The sequence below is a fragment of the Brienomyrus brachyistius genome, unplaced genomic scaffold, assembly GCF_023856365.1.
Source record: "Brienomyrus brachyistius isolate T26 unplaced genomic scaffold, BBRACH_0.4 scaffold61, whole genome shotgun sequence".
NCBI classification, from domain to species: Eukaryota; Metazoa; Chordata; class Actinopteri; order Osteoglossiformes; family Mormyridae; genus Brienomyrus; species Brienomyrus brachyistius.
This window is the reverse complement of record NW_026042336.1, coordinates 1,591,058-1,610,850: the sequence shown is the minus strand read 5'-3', so window position 1 is coordinate 1,610,850 and position 19,793 is coordinate 1,591,058. Positions and strand designations below refer to the sequence as shown.

Genomic DNA, 19,793 nt, shown 5'->3' with positions numbered 1-19,793 from the left:
AGAACAGAGTGAGTAGATACAATGGATGGGGGTTTCCTCAGAGGGCACCCATTTACTCACAAATTTGATGATCCTAGACCCCTGGGAGACTGGGAAACAGGCTGATTCAGCTGGTGTGCTGGAGCTGTGATCAGCATAGACACACCTGTCCAACCTGCATGTTCCAGAATCTTCTTTAGTAGATGTTCAGATAGGGGCCAAAAATGTAAATATGTCTAAACTAACATCAGAGCATATCCCAGTGAATTTGTTAGGCAGAGATGCTGTGTGTCAGCTGCAGATAGACATAAAATGTACGAAGGGGGAGTAGAGGTACTCAGTGGACAGTTCACCCTTCTGCAACAAAGGTTGTTGTCCAGCAGGGATAGTATAGCTTATACGGATTAGAAGAAGTTATTGGAAAGGTTTGGGAAATCCTAGAATAGTGGGGACCATTTATACAGGAACAATATAGCAATGTGCTAAATTGGAAATAGGATAAATACAGTTGTTAGTTGTGATGGGAGATTTCAGTGATCCTGGAGTGAGGGATGAGTGGGATCGGCTGATAGATCCGCTGCCTGACCGAGAGAAAGACGGGATGCGCATGACGGCAGACTGGATAATATTAGGCCCTGAGGGAGTAGTGGGAGAATGGTACAACACACCAGAGGAGGAGCCCCCCTTAGCAGTGGCTTTTAATCAGCCCACGCTGGATCTGGGAGAAATGATGGGGCGAGCAAAGCAGGTGGTTTGGGTGCCGACAGAACATGGAGGAGTGCAGGCAGCAGCAGGAGAGAAGCTGGTAAGGAGTCAGTCGAGTGCAGAGAGTGTAGGAGATTTCAGAGGTTTGTGGTTGTGGAGCATGATAGGAGTGCAGTGTGAAGGGAAATAAAGGACAGAGGAATGTTGGCAGGAGATGGAAGTGCCTGAGGAGGTGTGGTTCCGCTTTGGAACCCCGCCCCTCCCATCTGTGGTCAACCTTCCCCTTCTCAGTCTCTTATTTCTGGCCAGACGCGAGATCTTCATGGTTTATGCAGCGTGCAAGCGTTTTTCCCCTCCTTGTGTTCCTGTCTTCCTGTGTACCGATCTCTGCTTCGCCTCCTTGGCTCCGAGTCATGCCTGGCGCGCTTACTGCCATCTACGATCAGCCGACCTGGATTACCGACAGCGTCTGCCGTTTCAGCCCTCTGACAGCCGACGCCGGACCCCCGGTTACATAGGATGGATGGATGGATTCGAGCTTGTATTTGAAATAGAAACATCGCAGCGGTTCTCAGGCAACAGCTGGACATATTTATTTTTCAGCTTGGAGTTGTCTGGCTTTAAACGATTACATTGAAGCAGAGGTACTTGTTTTTGGTAAAAGCAAGAAATATAAGTTTTGTGTGTCTGTACTCTGGTCTTTACTCCCTGCACACATTGATGGCACGGAAGGACAGTCACTGCAGTCACCTATTCTCACAGACTGACTTTCTCCTTTAAGTGCTGATAATGCAGAAGAAGATGGATCATTGGCTTGCTTGCTTAATAACCACAAGCACCCATATTACAGAATGAATGAGACTGAAGTGGATGGAAGGCCACATCATTCTGTCTGCAGTGAAAGAAATAATAGGAGTTGGAATTGATTATGATTATGGAGAAAATGGCTGGCTATGGTGAGAAAGCTGTGGAAATTTGTGCCAATTCACATCGGTGAGGGCATAAAGGGTAATTTCTTTCAGTATGGGACGAATTCGCATATTTGTGCGAGGAAGGTAACAAAAGTTCACTAAAGTACACAATATTAAATTTGAATGTCTTTAATTAAAATGTTATGTACAGTATAACACTGCACCTTTTAACACTTTGCATGTCTGGCAGTGAAGGTCACATTCAGTTTGCTGAATGTATTCTCTGTCTTAAATGGTCGGTCTATTTTTCCTTCTGCTGGATGATGTACCCAATTTTCTAATAAACAAAGAGTATAATGAACAAGTTGATGTTCTGTGTGTCTGATACCTGTACGTGTTTGGCAAAGCAGTATATAGTTACTGCCTACATTTTTGGCTGTGCATGTGTGATTTTGATGGGAATATTATATTTTTATATCTGTGTGTAGATTTTTTCAGCAATAATTGAGTTTATCCTTCTGTACAGTATTTAAGGTTTTGGTAATTCATGATTTATTTGTATTTGTGCAGTGTGCAGTTACCAGGTTATAAATAAACAAATAAATAAATGTGACATCAGAAGAGATGTACAATCACAGTAAAATGTGTGAAAGTAATGGAATGTGAAAATTGTTTGTGCGTATAAGTCTCCACATGTATAAAACGGTTGTATACCATAAGGAAAAGGAGCAATGGATGAATTACATAAAGTGCTTACTGTCCAAAACGAAAATGAGTCATGTTTGGCGTAACATAAATATTCAGAATTCAAGAATCATATGTCTTTGGAATCAAGAGAACTATCAGCTAACTTCACCAAGTCACCATATGGATGCAAAATCAAAGATTTCTGCCTGGCACTAAGCATGTATTCCTCTGTCACGTCACCGGTGGGAAGTAGGACCCAAATGCAAGCTGTAGGGCAGAATCCCCTTCGTGGGGAGTTTTATTGACCACCAGGTTTGGGCACAGAGACGCAAACAGACAAGGACAACTGGAGAAGATAGGACTGGGCACTTTACCAGACTAAGGAATGGGAAAACACAAGGAAGCTGATAGTGACTGACAGAAGGGGAGGAACATGGGGTGAGACTAATAGACACCAAGCGTGGCTCATCAGGGAGGAGAACTGGAGGGTAAGGTTGATTAAATGGGCAAGATATGACAGTAAACGCCCCCCTCCCAATCCTGTGCCCTCCGGGTACAAGGGCATCATTAAGGGGACACACAGACCAGGGCAAAACCAAGGACAACAGGGGAGACTAACCCCCAGGACACAACTCATGACAGGCCAGGTAATCCAACAGGGATGCTGACTATGGACCAAAAGACAGACAGTGGGTGTCAGTGGGTAAGTGGGAACAAAGGACACAGTAGAAGGAGACAAAAGGGAGGGATTGGGCATCAAAAGGACCAAAGACGACACAGGGACAGACAAGGCAGGACACAACCAGACAAGAGAGGCAAGCAACGGAACCAGTGCAACAATAATATGGCCAGGAGAGGGGAACCTAAAGCGGGAAGCAAGAGTGACTGGAGTGGGGGCTGGAACAGTGAAATCAGGCTAAGAGGTGAAACCAGGGAGAGCCACGGGGAAGCAAGACTACAGACCAAAGACTGAGGTATTAGGAGGGGCAAGACACTAGGTAGCATGGGAGGTAAAGTGAACAGTTCAGGGCCTCTGATGGGCTCCGGGGTGCCGCAGAAGGGTCACGGCCAGGGGGGCCTTTGGAATCCTGTCTGGGTCTGTAGAAGCTCTACTCGTCTGTGGCAGCCGAGGGAAGAACAGCATCGGTAGACGGCGAGGGGTTGGCAGAGTCGGAGGGTGTCGAGGGGCAGGCAGGACAGGAACTGGACCAAACCAGGGACCCTGCAAAACAAAAACACAGGCCAGTACCAGCGCCATGAGGAGACCGGAGGTGGTTCCTTTTGGGAACCATTGGATGGGATAACCTGAAAGACCATCTTGGACCAAGCCTGGATCAGGAGGCAGGTCTGGGTAGCATAACCTCGTTTTTTCCTCCTGGACCTCAGCCCACGACTGGATTTCCGTTGACCCTGCCGTTGTCGCGGCGATAGCCTCCTCGGCTGGGGAAACTTTGGCCACGGGGCTGACACCACGGAGTGGGACTCAGGGCAAGACCTGGAGGCTCCCACTCCATGTCCTCCGGGGGAATGTCCTCCAGGTCAGCCCCCTCTGGGCTGGCATTGTCCGGAGAGTCTGATGACAGGCTGGTGATGCCTTAATCCAGGCTGGCTGTGCCTTAATCCATACTAAATGTAATTAAACATAATGAAATTTAAAAGAATAAAATGGTAATTAGAGGAAAATTTAACGTGTAAGTTTTAAAAAATGGGCTTTTCCTTTTATCCAGATGTCTGCAAGCGCTGTGACTCTGTGATGAATGGTGACGTATGAGATCCTGAGACTGGGCGACGCTTCCAAGGATGGGTGGCAGGTGGCATTTCCCAGGAATTACAGGCTGGAGATGCCTGAGGAGCTCTCCTGGAGGGAAGACAGAAAGAGAAGAAGGGAACAAGCAGAGGCTGTGGGGAGAAAAAGACTGCAGAACCAGTTAAAGTTGTACAGCTGGATGGTACAAATGCCCTCAAGTCTTGGTCCACGAGGGTTCCTGTTTTTAATTTACAAAAAAACAATAAATTAATTTAAAATAAATCTTAAGGCTTATCATTTACATCTGTCTAGTAGTTAAAACACATACAATCGATTAACTTACCTGGTGATTTTGGAACTTCCGACTCCAAAGCAAAATAATACAGATTACAAGTAAATGCATCATTCTACTTGGGGAAAAGGGATAAATTAAATAAAGGGTTAACTTTGGAATCTAAATCAAAAACAGCAATATCATATCAAGGGTCTTCAATACCTTTTTCCTGTGTCTGCTCCCTTTACATGTAGATACTGATATAAACACGTACCTATAAAATATATTATGTTTAGTTTATAAGCTTATTTCATTATAACAAACAAGCACAATCCATAAGTGCACTAGGCCTAACACATGGTTCAGAAGCCTCCTACCCCACCTTACACCAGCCACATGGACACCATCTGTCCAACTGGGCAACCTCAGCGTCTTGTGCCTCCTGAAACGCCACCTCAGTTTCTTCTTCTTCCTCACATCCTTCTTCCTGAATGGTTTCCAGCCATGATCTGCCTCCTTGTGACACAATAGATCCCAAAGCATTCCCTCTACTTTTCTCTCCTTCTCCCTTAACCTCCTCCACATTCACTCCTACCTCACATCCATTCTCCTCACCTCCATTTACCATATGCATTCCATTCATACCAGCCTCCGCCCCCTCCATCTCACCATTGGACGCCCCTTTCTGATACCTCCACATTTTCCCAAGTAGCCCTTCCCAATCCCTCCTTATCCCCCCCAACCTGGACAGTGGGGGTGTCGCTCGTGAGCACTCCTCCACACTGTCTCCCCAGTCGATCACCTTGTCACACAGGTTCCAGGCATCCCAGTACTGGGTGTTGATCCAGGCAACCGCTGTCTGAATTTGCTTTCTGAGGAGTAAATGATAGATAGTTAACCAACTATTTACAGTGATAATTAAATGAATAAAGACCAGACAGATCTTCAACCATAAAAAAACAGTTGCTATAATTATTATAATCATGGGAGTAAATTTCATTTAACAGTAGGGGGGGACAATAAATATAACATTTCTCATAAGCAATTTTTGAAGGGGACACAAATAATACAGTCAAATTGTACTTATGAAGATTTGTCCTCACAGTGAAAAACATTACTTCTGTCATTACTATTGTAGCAGGGAGACTGTGTCATTATGCTTATTTTCAAAGTTTTTCTCAGGTTAAATGACAAAGCAGATTTTTCTTCAAAACTATTTATTGCATTTTTTGTTATGTTGTTTACGGTCAAGCCATCAACATACAATAAAATTTAAACATGACTATTATTGTGAAAAAGATATCACATAAGTAATGTTTTGCATCAAAATCAACAATTAAATAACCAATTTACAGTAACTGTTCTATGCAAAAAAAAAAAAACATCTGCAATTTAAAGCAAACTTACATTAATGAATGGACACTAAACAAAAGTACCAAATGTGTTTTTCCTGGTATCACGGGGCCCCACAAACTCCTGGCATATGTTGTTTATGTTAAAGTTGTCCAGCTCATCTTTCTGCATATTCAGACTAACAGACTGTTAAGTCCATCGTGGCCCATAGTAGCCCTTAGCCACGTCTTTAGTCTGCGCAATGCACTGAAGCTCCTCTCAGCTTCACATGAGGACACTGGAACCACCAACAAAATTCTGACAAGGACCTCAATCTGGTTAAACAAGCCTGAAGGGCCAGTGCTTTGGACAGGATCTTAGTCCGTATTCAATAAGCCTTTAGGTGAAAGGAGGTGTAAGAATGAGGATCTTTCCCCTTTTTAAGCATGAGAAATATTAGCTTGGGCAAGAGGTTCAGGTTGTTGAACATGTCCAATAGGAGAGAGGACAACTGGGGCCATAACTTTTTATAGAACTCTGAAGGAAAGCCATCGGGTCTGGGACATTAACCACTTTGCGAAGCAGCCGCCATGGTGGTCAGTTCAGTTACAGTGAGAGTGATAGTGACATCTAAATCATTCACAGCCACACATTCCTATGAAGGAATGGCTAAATCCCTAAAGAAACTATTGAACTCTAGACAACAAGTGAGAGGAGAAAAGCTTGAATGCATTATTCATTTCTAGAGGATTTGCTCGTAATAATGAGACCTTGTTTGCATCAGTAGTTCAGCAGTATGTTGAGACACTAGAAATTCATACTCTGCTTGTATCGTTAGGTGCTCCTTATAAACATCAGCAGATGGGGAGAAACATATCAATTGTCAAGATCTGCTTTACGCTGTGTTAAATATGCCATCTTCTCCTTCCACAGCTCTCTATTATTGCTTACATATCAGATAATCTGCCCACTAGTATCGGTCTGCAAGGTTTCCAGCGATATGGAAACAAATACATCTGGAGATTTATTTAAAGAAAGAAAATTGGCAATTTGTTGTGAAATAAAATCAACAACGAAAGCATCTGAGTGTTGAACCGTCAAGGACACCATGTTCTAACAAAATTTTCGAGGAGACTGGAGCATGATCTGAGAAAGCTATTTTATCATAGCTACTCAGATATTGAGCAAGAAGTCTCTTATCAACTGCTCTTATCGACAATAGATAAACTATAGTGAGATGTTGGATATTTAAGTTATTTAATTTGTATGTTGATATTTTTTGCAGTCTGATTGAAAGATAATTCATTGCAGCTCTGAAGATAATTCTAAAGGTTCTAAACAAAAATAAATAAAAGACATTCCTTCCTTTGTTAAAAGGTTCTAAACAAACTGAAAACAACCCATTTGTTGTTACAATCGTCCTTAGTAATTGCTCATCCTGAATATAATTGTTAAAATAAAAGCAATACAAGTCTTTATTCCACTTTGTCATTTTTAAAATTGAAATACTGTCAAACAGAGATTCTAACTATGAACAAAAAACATATAATTTTAAATTTGAATTAAGCATATTTGCAAAAAAAATGTACTGTATATGAAGAATCGTTTTGGAATCGGATCGTGGATCCCAGAATCGTAATTGGATCGGATCGCAAAGTACCTAAAGATTCCCACCCCTAAGTGACAGTCACATAATGTTGGTGGGCTTGAGAGGTCTGGTGTGCTGTACATTTTTCAGTGGCTTTCTTCCAATTTCTAAAGCCTGTACTAACGAAAGCGGCATCAGGTCTATGACCTAAAGAGGACTGGTTTGAAACACCTTTGCTGAAGTAAAAACATAACACCCCTTACACTGATGGACTGTAATTTAGCCATGGAAAGTCTTGATACGATTTCTCTTGAAATGTCAATGACTTCTTTGAAAACATTTGTTTTTCGATACACTGGGGAGGTAGTTGTGCAGGCACTGAGATCTAAACTAAAAACTGTGCTCCCTGTGCTGCTGCTGGCAATATCATCTCTTTGTTCTGCTGTCTCCGGCTCCCTCCCTGGTTCTGAATCTGCCCCTTCCTCTACTCTCACTGTCTCAGAACAGACTGACTCCTAAAGCAGAAATAATGCAGGAAAAGATGTTTTCCATACTCATAATACTCAACTTGTTTACATTACACTTGTTAAATTGACAGATCATACTGTAAATTGGTGAGCCTGTGATGTTCATCTACTGAACAGCCACAACTCAGAAAACATTAAAGAAATTGTTCATCCAAAAAAAAATTCTGTCCTTATCCCTTCAATAAAAGCACAACACACTTACCTGACACTGTACATCTGAATGACCCTGCTCTACCTGTCCCTCAATAATTTCTGTCTCCTTTGCCTGCGATTGATATTGTGACATTAGTAGTCATAAGTACCCATTCTTAAAGCCAAATTGCCATAATATGTGAACTTTTCGTTTCGTTACTTGGCGTTTAGGTGCACTGAAAAATGTTCCTATGTCCATTTTCCTTTTCTCTGTCATTTTACCTAGTCTATGACACTGCAAGGCAAGGCGAGTTTATGCTGTAGCACATTTCATACACAATGGTAATTCAAAGTGCTTTACACAAAGAAAGTAAAACTAACATAAAATAATCACAACAATAAAAACAAGGAATTAAAAAAAGTTTCAATTTGTATTTAAAATGAATTAAGACACTTAAGAACAGAATAGAAACTGATTATACAAAAAAATACAGTGGGGTCAGTTTGGACGTAGCACAGTGCTCATTTAGTAAATGCACAGCTAAACAATATGCTAACTGTGGCCGTTAATGTTAAGTTAATATTATGCCAGGTCGTCACAAATAAAACAATGCATTGGAAACTGCTTTGGCGCGTTAGTTGCAGTGCACTATGGAACAAGTTATTGTAAACAAGCGAACGTTAACTACACAAGTAATATTTTAGTCGCTAATATATCAAATTCATGGGAAATTACATCGGTAATCAGCTTTTTTGCCGAAACTAATTTATGAATGAGTATGCATTAACTACATTAAAGATAATCTCTTTATTTAAAGTGAATAAAATACCCTACTTACTGGAATTCAACGTTAATAGATCCGCAGCCACACACCTGACTCGTGTGTGTAGAGTAGGTGAGATGAACTGAGAAAGCAGGCAGCGGGCCAAACCACTGTGAGGAATGGGGGGGGACGCAACTGTTTCTAAATGCATTATTTGGGTTTGTTTTATTTTCTACTTACACAATTATTTTAGGTATACGTATATATATTTTTCATAATAGAGAGTGCGTTTTTTTAAATAATTTATTGGGGGGGGGACAACTCTCGGATGGGGGTGGGGGGGCATGTTCCCTCCGTCCCCTCCGCGATTTACGCCCATGATTATAATGAGTAATTGTGGGGTTTATTGCTTCCGTAGGATAAGCGGTTTGGAAAGTGGATGGATGGATGGATTATAATGAATAATTGTGGGGTTTATTGCTTTCAGGATAGGCTCCGGACACCCCGAGACCCAGTAAGATAAGCGGTTTGGAAAATGGAAATTGTGGGGTTTACAGAAAAAAAAAAAACTGTGCTGGCGATTATAACTAACATGGAATAGGAAACAACAGCGCTCCACAAGTGAAAACCCAGATGAATGCTACTGAGAACTGTGTTAACACTGATGAAACTAAGAGTATTTTTTAAATTCTGTGCAACATTGTTTTTTTAAAAATGCAATAGTCAGCTTGAAGCATTTACCTTATTACGAAAGCAATGCCCCAAATTACTTAAACATTTTAGGTAAACATTTTACCATCCATTACCGTAAGGGTTCCCAGCCCCCGGTCAGTGTACCGGTACAGTCCGCGCTCAGTGCTCAGGGGGGGGGCGGGCTGTGCCTACCGTCCTGTTTATTACGGGTTCGCGCCGTATTAAAAAGAAAACTGTCTGTATTGTTTAGTGCCGGATTTCCGTTCGCATAGCCAATCTCCCACCATTCCGCATATTTTATCGTGGACACCCCGGCAAATTACACCGCCGTTTTAGGGATCAGTGACATTTTTTGAAGTTTGGGAAGATTTTACTAACCAAATAGCTGTCTATCATCATCACTTCGATATAAGAGCACCCCCAATAAAAATAAAGACCACAAGTTTTAATGACATTAAAAACATGCAATAATTTTATCGACATGTACTACATTAGTATAGTATAAAAGAGTAAATAATCAAAGTAGCATAATATAATTTGAAGAATAAAAGGAAATTTTGGAGAGCTAACAAACTGCTCAATTGAGCGCCATTTTCATTCGTAGAGTTTGCTGTGCTGCAAACGGTAAAGAATATTTACGTTGTTTCTATGGAAACTACTCCCACTGTCCGCTTAACATTAATGTAATAGTACGTACGTTGAAATTGGCTAATGAGTTGTATTACGCTACGTGCGTATTACGTCATAACTCTTGCGTAACGTCCATTTAACCGGGGAATGTCGAAGACGTGCTATGTAGTTCAGATGTAGAAAGTTCTACGTTTCTTTTAAATGTTAAAGAAAGTTTCATAAAAACAAATTGTATAGCGAATGTTCAGTACAATAGGAAGCGTTATTTTATTCAAGCAAATGGAGCTGAGGCATAATATTTAAAGGAATGTTATTCAAAGGTAATAAGCTTCCACCACACTGCAGCTTAAATACACGCGTAATGAGGCAAAATACCGCTTTCTTAAATTAATTACATGATACGTGAATGTCCTGCTTTGTCTTCCAATAAGATAAGCTCGGTGGCTATAAAAACTCATACATTTAGCTGATACAAATTAATTTTGTCCTTTGGAAAAAAAAGTAGCTGATTTTTGGCTTGTTGAGGCTTCTACATATGACAAACCACAAGATGGCACTGCCTGAGCAGGCTTTTAGAAATGTACTGGAGTGCCACTAGCAGGCAAGCAAGTTACTTTGCAAGTTCTAGAGCACAGCAATGGTGTTTGACATTCTGTTAGCTATATACGCAGGGATGGATATAACTGGTAAGCAAGTACGCATTCACCTTTAAAAGCGATATGTGCAGCAATCGGTTGTTGTAACAGTGTGAATTCGTACGTACTTTATGTGCATTTGCGGCGATATGACAAGAAATTACCGTGCATTTTAACCTTTAATTTTCCTTACTTCTTTATATTACGTTTTCTCTGCTTTATTTCAGTCAGTCTAACATATTGCGCCACAGCCTTCAACCCAAATTTTCATAGCAGACTTCAGTTAGGAGTACGCCTTAGTAATGATTAACCTGGGACTCACCAGGGAGGTGTAGGGGGATACTATTGTAAATTGCTTAGTTTTAACTATAACAGCCTTAATAATCCTATCAAACACTGTGAAATACTGCAATACCTTTATCACTGAAGGGCTCGTATGATGCTCTTTCAAGAAACTCATTTTAAACCATCAGACGACAGGTGTGGATGGGCAGATCACATCTATCATTCTACAGTCTTTCTGCTGTAGAGCAAGGGACGTAGCAATATTGTTGCATACATCTATTCCCTTTGTTCTTTGCATATCTGATGTGGATTCCCGATCCAAATGGGAGATCTGTCATAATTACTAGTTTATTGTTCATTACACCTGTACTATTGGTTAACGCATGTGCTCCTAATTGCGATGATATTTTCTTTAAGCGTCTGTTCTCACTGGTACCTGATACCTCTAAATATCACCTTATCTTGGGGAGTGATTTAAATTGTCGCTTTAATCCAAAATTAGATCATCCATCCCCCAAGATAGCTCTGCCTTCAAAATCTGTCGAAATGATAAATTCTTTTACCAAAGAATTTAATGTGTCAGGTGTTTTCACAATTCTTTAATCCCACTCGAAAAGAGTATAGTTTTTTTCTCTCAGATTCATCACACGTTTACCCAAATTGACTATTTCTTAGTTGATAAGACTTCTTGCTCAATATCTAAGTAGCTATGATAAAATAGCTTTCTCAGATCATGCTCCAGTCTCCTCGAAAATTTTGTTAGAACATGGTGTCCTTGACGGTTCAACACTCAGTTGCTTTCTTTGTTGATTTTATTTCACAACAAATTGCCAATTTTCTTTCTTTAAATAAATCTCCAGATGTATTTGTTTCCATATCGCTGGAAACCTTGCAGACTGATACCAGTGGGCAGATTATCTGATATGTAAGCAATAATAGAGAGCTGTGGAAGGAGAAGATGGCATATTTAACACAGCGTGAAGCAGATCTTGACAATTGATATGTTTCTCCCCATCTGCTGATGTTTATAAGGAGCACCTAACGATACAAGCAGAGTATGAATTTCTAGTGTCTCAACATACTGCTGAACTACTGATGCAAACAAGGTCTCATTATTACGAGCAAATCCTCTAGAAATGAATAATGCATTCAAGCTTTTCTCCTCTCACTTGTTGTCTAGAGTTCAATAGTTTCTTTAGGGATTTAGCCATTCCTTCATAGGAATGTGTGGCTGTGAATGATTTAGATGTCACTATCACTGTAACTGAACTGACCACCATGGCGGCTGCTTCGCAAAGTGGTTAATGTCCCAGACCCGATGGCTTTCCTTCAGAGTTCTATAAAAAGTTATGGCCCCAGTTGTCCTCTCTCCTATTGGACATGTTCAACAACCTGAACCTCTTGCCCAAGCTAATATTTCTCATGCTAAAAAAGGGGAAAGATCCTCATTCTTACACCTCCTTTCACCTAAAGGCTTATTGAATACGGACTAAGATCCTGTCCAAAGCACTGGCCCTTCAGGCTTGTTTGACCAGATTGAGGTCCTTGTCAGAATTTTGTTGGTGGTTCCAGTGTCCTCATGTGAAGCTGAGAGGAGCTTCAGTGCATTGCGCAGACTAAAAACATAGCTAAGGGCTACTATGGGTCAAGACAGACTTCACAGTCTATTAGTCTGCAATATGCAGAAAGACGAGCTGGACAACTTTAACATAAACAACATATTGTAAGAGTGTGGGGCCCAGTGATACCAGGAAAAACACATTTGGTACTTTTGTTTAGTGTCTATTCATTAATGTAAGTTTGCTTTAAATTGCAGATGTTTTTTTTTTTGCATAGAACAGTTACTGTAAATTGATTATTTAATTGTTGATTTTGATACAAAACATTACTTTTTTTATATCTTTTTCACAATAATAGTCATGTTTAAATTTTATTGAATGTTGATGGCTTGACCGTAAACAACATAACAAAAAATGCAATAAATAGTTTTGAAGAAAAATCTGCTTTGTCACTGAACCTGAGAAAAACTTTGAAAATAAGCATAATGACACAGTCTCCATGCTACAATAATAATGACAGAAGTAAAGTTTACGCCCATGATTATAATAATTATAGCAACTGTATTTTCTGTATGGTTGAAGATCTGTCTGGTCTTTATTCATTTAATTATCACTGTAAATATCTGGTTAACTATCTATCATTTACTCCTCAGAAAGCAAATTCAGACAGCGGTTGCCTGGATCAACACCCAGTACTGGGATGCCTGGAACCTGTGTGACAAGGTGATCGACTGGGGAGACAGTGTGGAGGAGTGCTCACGAGCGACACCCCCACTGTCCAGGTTGGGGGGGATAAGGAGGGATTGGGAAGGGCTACTTGGGAAAATGTGGAGGTATCAGAAAGGGGCCTCCAATGGTGAGATGGAGGGGGCGGAGGCTGGTATGAATGGAATGCATATGGTAAATGGAGGTGAGGAGAATGGATGTGAGGTAGGAGTGAATGTGGAGGAGGTTAAGGGAGAAGGAGAGAAAAGTAGAGGGAATGCTTTGGGATCTATTGTGTCACAAGGAGGCAGATCATGGCTGGAAACCATTCAGGAAGAAGGATGTGAGGAAGAAGAAGAAACTGAGGTGGCGTTTCAGGAGGCACAAGACGCTGAGGTTGCCCAGTTGGACAGATGGTGTCCATGTGGCTGGTGTAAGGTGGGGTAGGAGGCTTCTGAACCATGTGTTAGGCCTAGTGCACTTATGGATTGTGCTTGTTTGTTGTAATGAAATAAGCTTATAAACTAAACATAATATATTTTATAGGTACGTGTTTATATCAGTGTAAAAAGGGAAGGGGTTTCTCTATGACTTGGGTTGGTAGTAGCATTTGGGGGGTCAAGGAGTCAGATGTTAGTGGTTTATGGTAGTGTATTGTGTGTTGAAGTTTATTGAATTGGCGGACTACACATCCCATCATCCCCTGCGCACCACAAAATAATAGTCCATGCTTAGTGTGCTGTTTGGTTTATTTCTTTCTTTATTCAAGGCAATAACTTAGAGCTGTGAGGTACCCACTGTTCTAGTTTTATCCATCGGCCATGGTAAAGGGAGAACTTGGGTAAATCAGCAGAAGTCTCTCACCAACTTCCACCCCGGTTGCTGTTTCCTCTGGTCCCTCGGCATATGGGTTCCCTGCAGAAGCGCGCGCCGTCTGGGGAAGGTTCCCTTATAGCCCAGGGTGGAACAGGGGAAGGTGAAGGTTTGGCACAAAAGGGGGGGGGGAAATAGGTGAGAAAGGTTGTTTGTTCTTGCTTTTGTTGTGTGAGGTGGGATGTGCTGTGTGAAAGAGCAGGGGACGGTAATGCTTAAGGGCCAGCTATTATGATGTGTTCCATGTTAAATGTATGTGTTGTAATGTATGTTGTTAGTACATGAAACTCCAACTGGTTTCCCCTTGTCGTTGGGCTGTCCCAATTAGTTTAATGGGAAGCCGTATATAAGGGCAGGGGATTAGAGTAAAAAGGGTGGTTGGTGGTCTTTCTTTTGGTCTAATTGTTGTTTGTTTTTTATTTATTTATTTATTTTTGTTGTTTTTGTCATGCTGTGGCCTGTGTGGATTATAGGCATGTCAAGGCCAAGAGAGAGGGGTAACAGCTTGAGGTGAGGCTGGAAAGGCCCCATGAAATAAAGCTACCTTTGTTCTGAGGCCTACTGCGTTTGTGCCTGGTTTCTCCCCACTCGCATGCGGGGTTGTTTGCATTCCCTCAACTCAATAAGGCAGGGCCTGTCCAGCTCTTGCCTTTTTCACATTCAGTATCTACATGTAAAGGGAGCAGACACAGGAAAAAGGTATTGAAGACCCTTGATATGATATTGCTGTTTTTGTTTTAGATTCCAAAGTTAACCCTTTAATTTATCCCTTTTCCCCAAGTAGAACGCTGCATTTACTTTACATTTTGCTTTGGAGTCGGAAGTTCCAAAATCACCAGGTAAGTTAATCGATTGTATGTGTTTTAACTACTAGAAAGATGTTAATGATAAGCCTTAAGATTTATTAAAAATGTATTGTTTTTTTGTAAATTAAAAACGGGTACCCTCGTGGACCAAGACTTGAGGGCATTTGTACAATCCACCTGTACAACTTTAACTGGTTCTGCAGCCTTTTTCTCCCCACAGCCTCTGCTTGTTCCCTTCTTCTCTTTCTGTCTTCCCTCCAGGAGAGCTCCTCAGGCATCTCCTGCCTGTAATTCCTGGGAAATGCCACCTGCCACCCATCCTTGGAAGCGTCGCCCATTCTCAGGATCTCATGCGTCACCATTCATCACAGTCACAGCGCTTGCAGACATCTGGATAAAAGGAAAAGCCCATTTTTTTAAAACTTACACGTTAAATTTTCCTCTAATTACCATTTTATTATTTTAAATTTCATTATGTTTAATTACATTTAGTATGGATTAAGGCACAGCCAGCCTGGATTAAGGCATCACCAGCCTGGCATCAGACTCTCCGGACAATGCCAGCCCAGAGGGGGCTGACCTGGAGGACATTCCCCCGGAGGACATGGAGTGGGAGCCTCCAGGTCTTGACCTGAGTCCCACTCCGTGGTGTCAGCCCCGTGGCCAAAGTTTCCCCAGCCGAGGAGGCTATCGCCGCGACAACGGCAGGGTCAACAGAAATCCAGTCGTGGGCTCAGCTCCGGGAGGAAAAAACGAGGGTATGCTACCCAGACCTGCCTCCTGATCCAGGCTTGGTCCATGATGGTCTTTCAGGGTATCCCATCCAATGGTTCCCAAAAGGAACCACCTCCGGTCTCCTTATGGCTCTGATACTGGCCTGTGCTTTTGTTTTGCAAGGTCCCTGGTTTGGTCCAGTTCCTGTCCTGCCTGCCCCTCGACACCCTCCGACTCTGCCAACCCCTCGCCGTCTACCGATGCTGTTCTTCCCTCGGCTGCCGCAGACGAGTAGAGCTTCTACAGACCCAGACAGGATTCCAAAGGCCCCCCTGGCCGTGACCCTTCTGCGGCACCCCGGAGCCCATCAGAGGCCCTGAACTGTTCACTTTACCTCCCATGCTACCTAGTGTCTTGCCCCTCCTAATACCTCAGTCTTTGGTCTGTAGTCTTGCTTCCCCGTGGCTCTCCCTGGTTTCACCTCTTAGCCTGATTTCACTGTTCCAGCCCCCACTCCAGTCACTCTTGCTTCCCGCTTTAGGTTCCCCTCTCCTGGCCATATTATTGTTGCACTGGTTCCGTTGCTTGCCTGTCTTGTCTGGTTGTGTCCTGCCTTGTCTGTCCCTGTGTCGTCTTTGGTCCTTTTGATGCCCAATCCCTCCCTTTTGTCTCCTTCTACTGTGTCCTTTGTTCCCACTTACCCACTGACACCCACTGTCTGTCTTTTGGTCCATAGTCAGCATCCCTGTTGGATTACCTGGCCTGTCATGATTTGTGTCCTGGGGGTTAGTCTCCCCTGTTGTCCTTGGTTTTGCCCTGGTCTGTGTGTCCCCTCAATGATGCCCTTGTACCCGGAGGGCACAGGATTGGGAGGGGGGCGTTTACTGTCATGTCTTGCCCATTTAGTCAACCTTACCCTCCAGTTCTCCTCCCTGATGAGCCACGCTTGGTGTCTATTAGTCTCATCCCATGTTCCTCCCCTTCTGTCAGTCACTATCAGCTTCCTTGTGTTTTCCCATTCCTTAGTCTGGTAAAGTGCCCAGTCCTATCTTCTCCAGTTGTGTCCTTGTCTGTTTGCGTCTCTGTGCCCAAACCTGCCTGTCAATAAAACCCCACGAAGGGGATTCTGCCCTACAGCTTGCATTTGGGTCCTACTTCCCACCGGTGACGTGACAGAGGAATACATGCTTAGTGCCAGGCAGAAATCTTTGATTTTGCATCCATATGGTGACTTGGTGAAGTTAGCTGATAGTTCTCTTGATTCCAAAGACATGATTCTTGTCTGTGCATTATGCATATCCAAAGTTAAGAGCTTCAGATTAATAGGTGCGAAAAACGCATCTTGCGTTTGTCGAGTTCGAAGGGTTAACTCACTGAATATTTATGTTACGCCGAACATGACTCATTGTCGTTTTGGACAGTAAGCACTTTATGTAATTCATCCATTGCTCCTTTTCCTTATGGTATACAGCCGCTTTATACATGTGGAGACTCACACACATTTTTCACATTCCATTACTTTCACACATTTTACTGTCATTGTACATCTCTTCTGATGTCACATTTATTTATTTGTTTATTGATTTATAACCTGGTAACTGCACACTGCACAAATACAAATAAATGATGAATTACCAAAACCTTAAATACTGTACAGAAGGATAAACTCAATTATTGCTGAAAAAATCTACACACAGATATAAAAATATAATATTCCCATCAAAATCACACATGCACAGCCAAAAATGTAGGCAGTAACTATATACTGCTTTGCCAAACAGGTACAGGTATCAGACACAGAGAACATCAACTTGTTCATTATACTCTTTGGTTATAAGATAACTGGGTACATCATCCAGCAGAAGGAAAAATAGGCCGACCATTTAAAACTGAGAATACATTCAGCAAACTGAATGTGACCTTCACTGCCAGACATGCAAAGTGTTAAAAGGTGCAGTGTTATACTGTACATAACATTTTAATTAAAGATATTCAAATTTAATATTGTGTACTTTAGTGAACTTTTGTTACCTTCCTCGCACAAATATGTGAATTCGTCCCATACTGAAAGAAATTACCCTTTATGCCCTCACCGATGTGAATTGGCACAAATTTCCACAGATTTCTCACCATAGCCAGCCATTTTCTCCATAATCATAATCAATTCCAACTCCTATTATTTCTTTCACTGCAGACAGAATGACGTGGCCTTCCATCCACTTCAGTCTCATTCATTCTGCAATATGGGTGCTTGTGGTTATTAAGCAAGCAAGCAAATGATCCATCTTCTTCTGCAGTATCAGCACTTAAAGGAGAAAGTCAGTGTGAGAATAGGTGACTGCAGTGACTGTCCTTCCGTGCCATCAGTGTGTGCAGGGAGTAAGACCAGAGTACAGACGCACAAAGCTTATATTTCTTGCTTTTACCAAAAACAAGCTGAAAAATAAATATGTCCAGCTCTTGCCTGAGAACTGCTGCGATATTTCTATTTCAAATACAAGCTCGAATCCATCCATCCATCCTATGTAACCGGGGGTCCGGCGTCGGCTGTCAGAGGGCTGAAACGGCAGACGCTGTCGGTAATCCAGGTCGGCTGATCGTAGCTGGCAGTAAGCGCGCCAGGCATGATTCGGAGCCAAGGAGGTGAAGCAGAGATCGGTACACAGGAAGACAGGAACACAAGGAGGGGAAAAACGCTTGCACGCTGCATAAACCACGAAGATCTCACGTCTGGCCAGAAATAAGAGACTGAGAAGGGGAAGGTTGACCACAGATGGGAGGGGCGGGGTTCCAAAGCGGAACCACACCTCCTCAGGCACTTCCATCTCCTGCCAATATTCCTCTGTCCTTTATTTCCCTTCACACTGCACTCCAATCATGCTCCACAACCACAAACCTCTGAAATCTCCTACACTCTCTGCACTCGACTGACTCCTTACCAGCTTCTCTCCTGCCGCTGCCTGCACTCCTTCATGTTCTGTCGGCACCCAAACCACCTGCTTTGCTCGCCCCATCATTTCTCCCAGATTTAGCGTGGGCTGATTAAAAGCCACTGCTAAGGGGGGCTCCTCCTCTGGTGTGTTGTACCATTCCCACCAGTCCTCCGTATCTGAATGGCTACTCCCTCAGGGCCTAATATTATCCAGTCTGTTGTCATGCAAGATTCTGGAACATGCAGGTTGGACAGGTGTGTCTATGCTGATCACAGCTCCAGCACACCAGCTGAATCAGCCTGTTCCCCAGTCTCCCCAGGGTCTAGGATCATCAAATTTGTGAGTAAATGGGTACCCTCTGAGGAAACCCCCATCCATTGTATCTACTCACCTGTTCTAATTAGGAACCGGAGGCCAATTAGTGGCCTTGTTTTTTTGGCGGTGACTGACTCAATTTCTTCGTCAGCTCCCTCTCATGCTCTTCAGCAGAGTCCTCCTCCTCTCTGTACAAGTCAATAGCGTGGATCAGCTGCTTCTCAGGAATAGTAATAAGCGCCACCACTTGCCTTAGCCTGCTTCTCACTGGCTTCAGGAGCGTGTCCTGCAGTGCCCTCCGGTACAGACCTCTGAACACCGAATCCTGTAGGTCCTGCTCTGTCTCAGTGCTCCACCGCTTTTCTTGGGCTTGCAGATAGGCAGCTGGGCTCTCCCCCTCCTTTACGGGCTCCTCCTTCATTTCAGCCACACCTAGTCCCTGTCACCACTGCCAGCATTCTCTCCATTCCGTCTACCCCCAGGACACAAGCCTGAACCGCTTTTATGTCCCCCATCACCAAGAGCCGTCCCATAGTTTCCTCCTCAAATACTTTCATCCATTTTCAAGCTCCGTCTGCCAGGACTGTTCTGCCCATGGTACATACTGTGTCTGTGCTCCTTTCGCCACCAGGGGGAGCATCAGAGTGTCCCTATCGGGGGTCTCACAGCCCTCCTGCTTCCCACTGTTCTATGATCTGCATTATCCTCCTCTACTCCTTCCTCACTATCCGTTTCTATCTCCTTCTCCTGAAACTGACTCCATCCTCTACATGGAGGGTTAGGGCTGTCCATCAGATGCATCAGCCCTTCTGCAGCCCTACCACTTGCTCCGCACCCCACCTTTATATCACCCCCTTTTTTCTTAAACCCACATGCCTGGCCTTCTATTATTATATCACTCCTTCGCAGTCCTTCCTTCACGGTCTGCCGCCGCTGGTCGCTCACTTCCCTGTACCCATATAAACAACTTTCTTCATCCTTCTGTTTCTTCCCCTCTGA

At 42.9% G+C, this 19,793-nt stretch overlaps 1 long non-coding RNA gene across 1 annotated transcript; it reads left to right on the top strand.

Moving 5' to 3' along the window:
• Positions 1 to 14,720: 14,720 nt before the first annotated feature.
• LOC125725131 (uncharacterized) lies at positions 14,721 to 16,073 on the top strand. Its single transcript, XR_007387357.1, has 3 exons — positions 14,721 to 14,865; positions 15,094 to 15,590; positions 15,730 to 16,073. It is a non-coding gene; the product is annotated as an uncharacterized LOC125725131 (long non-coding RNA).
• Positions 16,074 to 19,793: the final 3,720 nt, after the last annotated feature.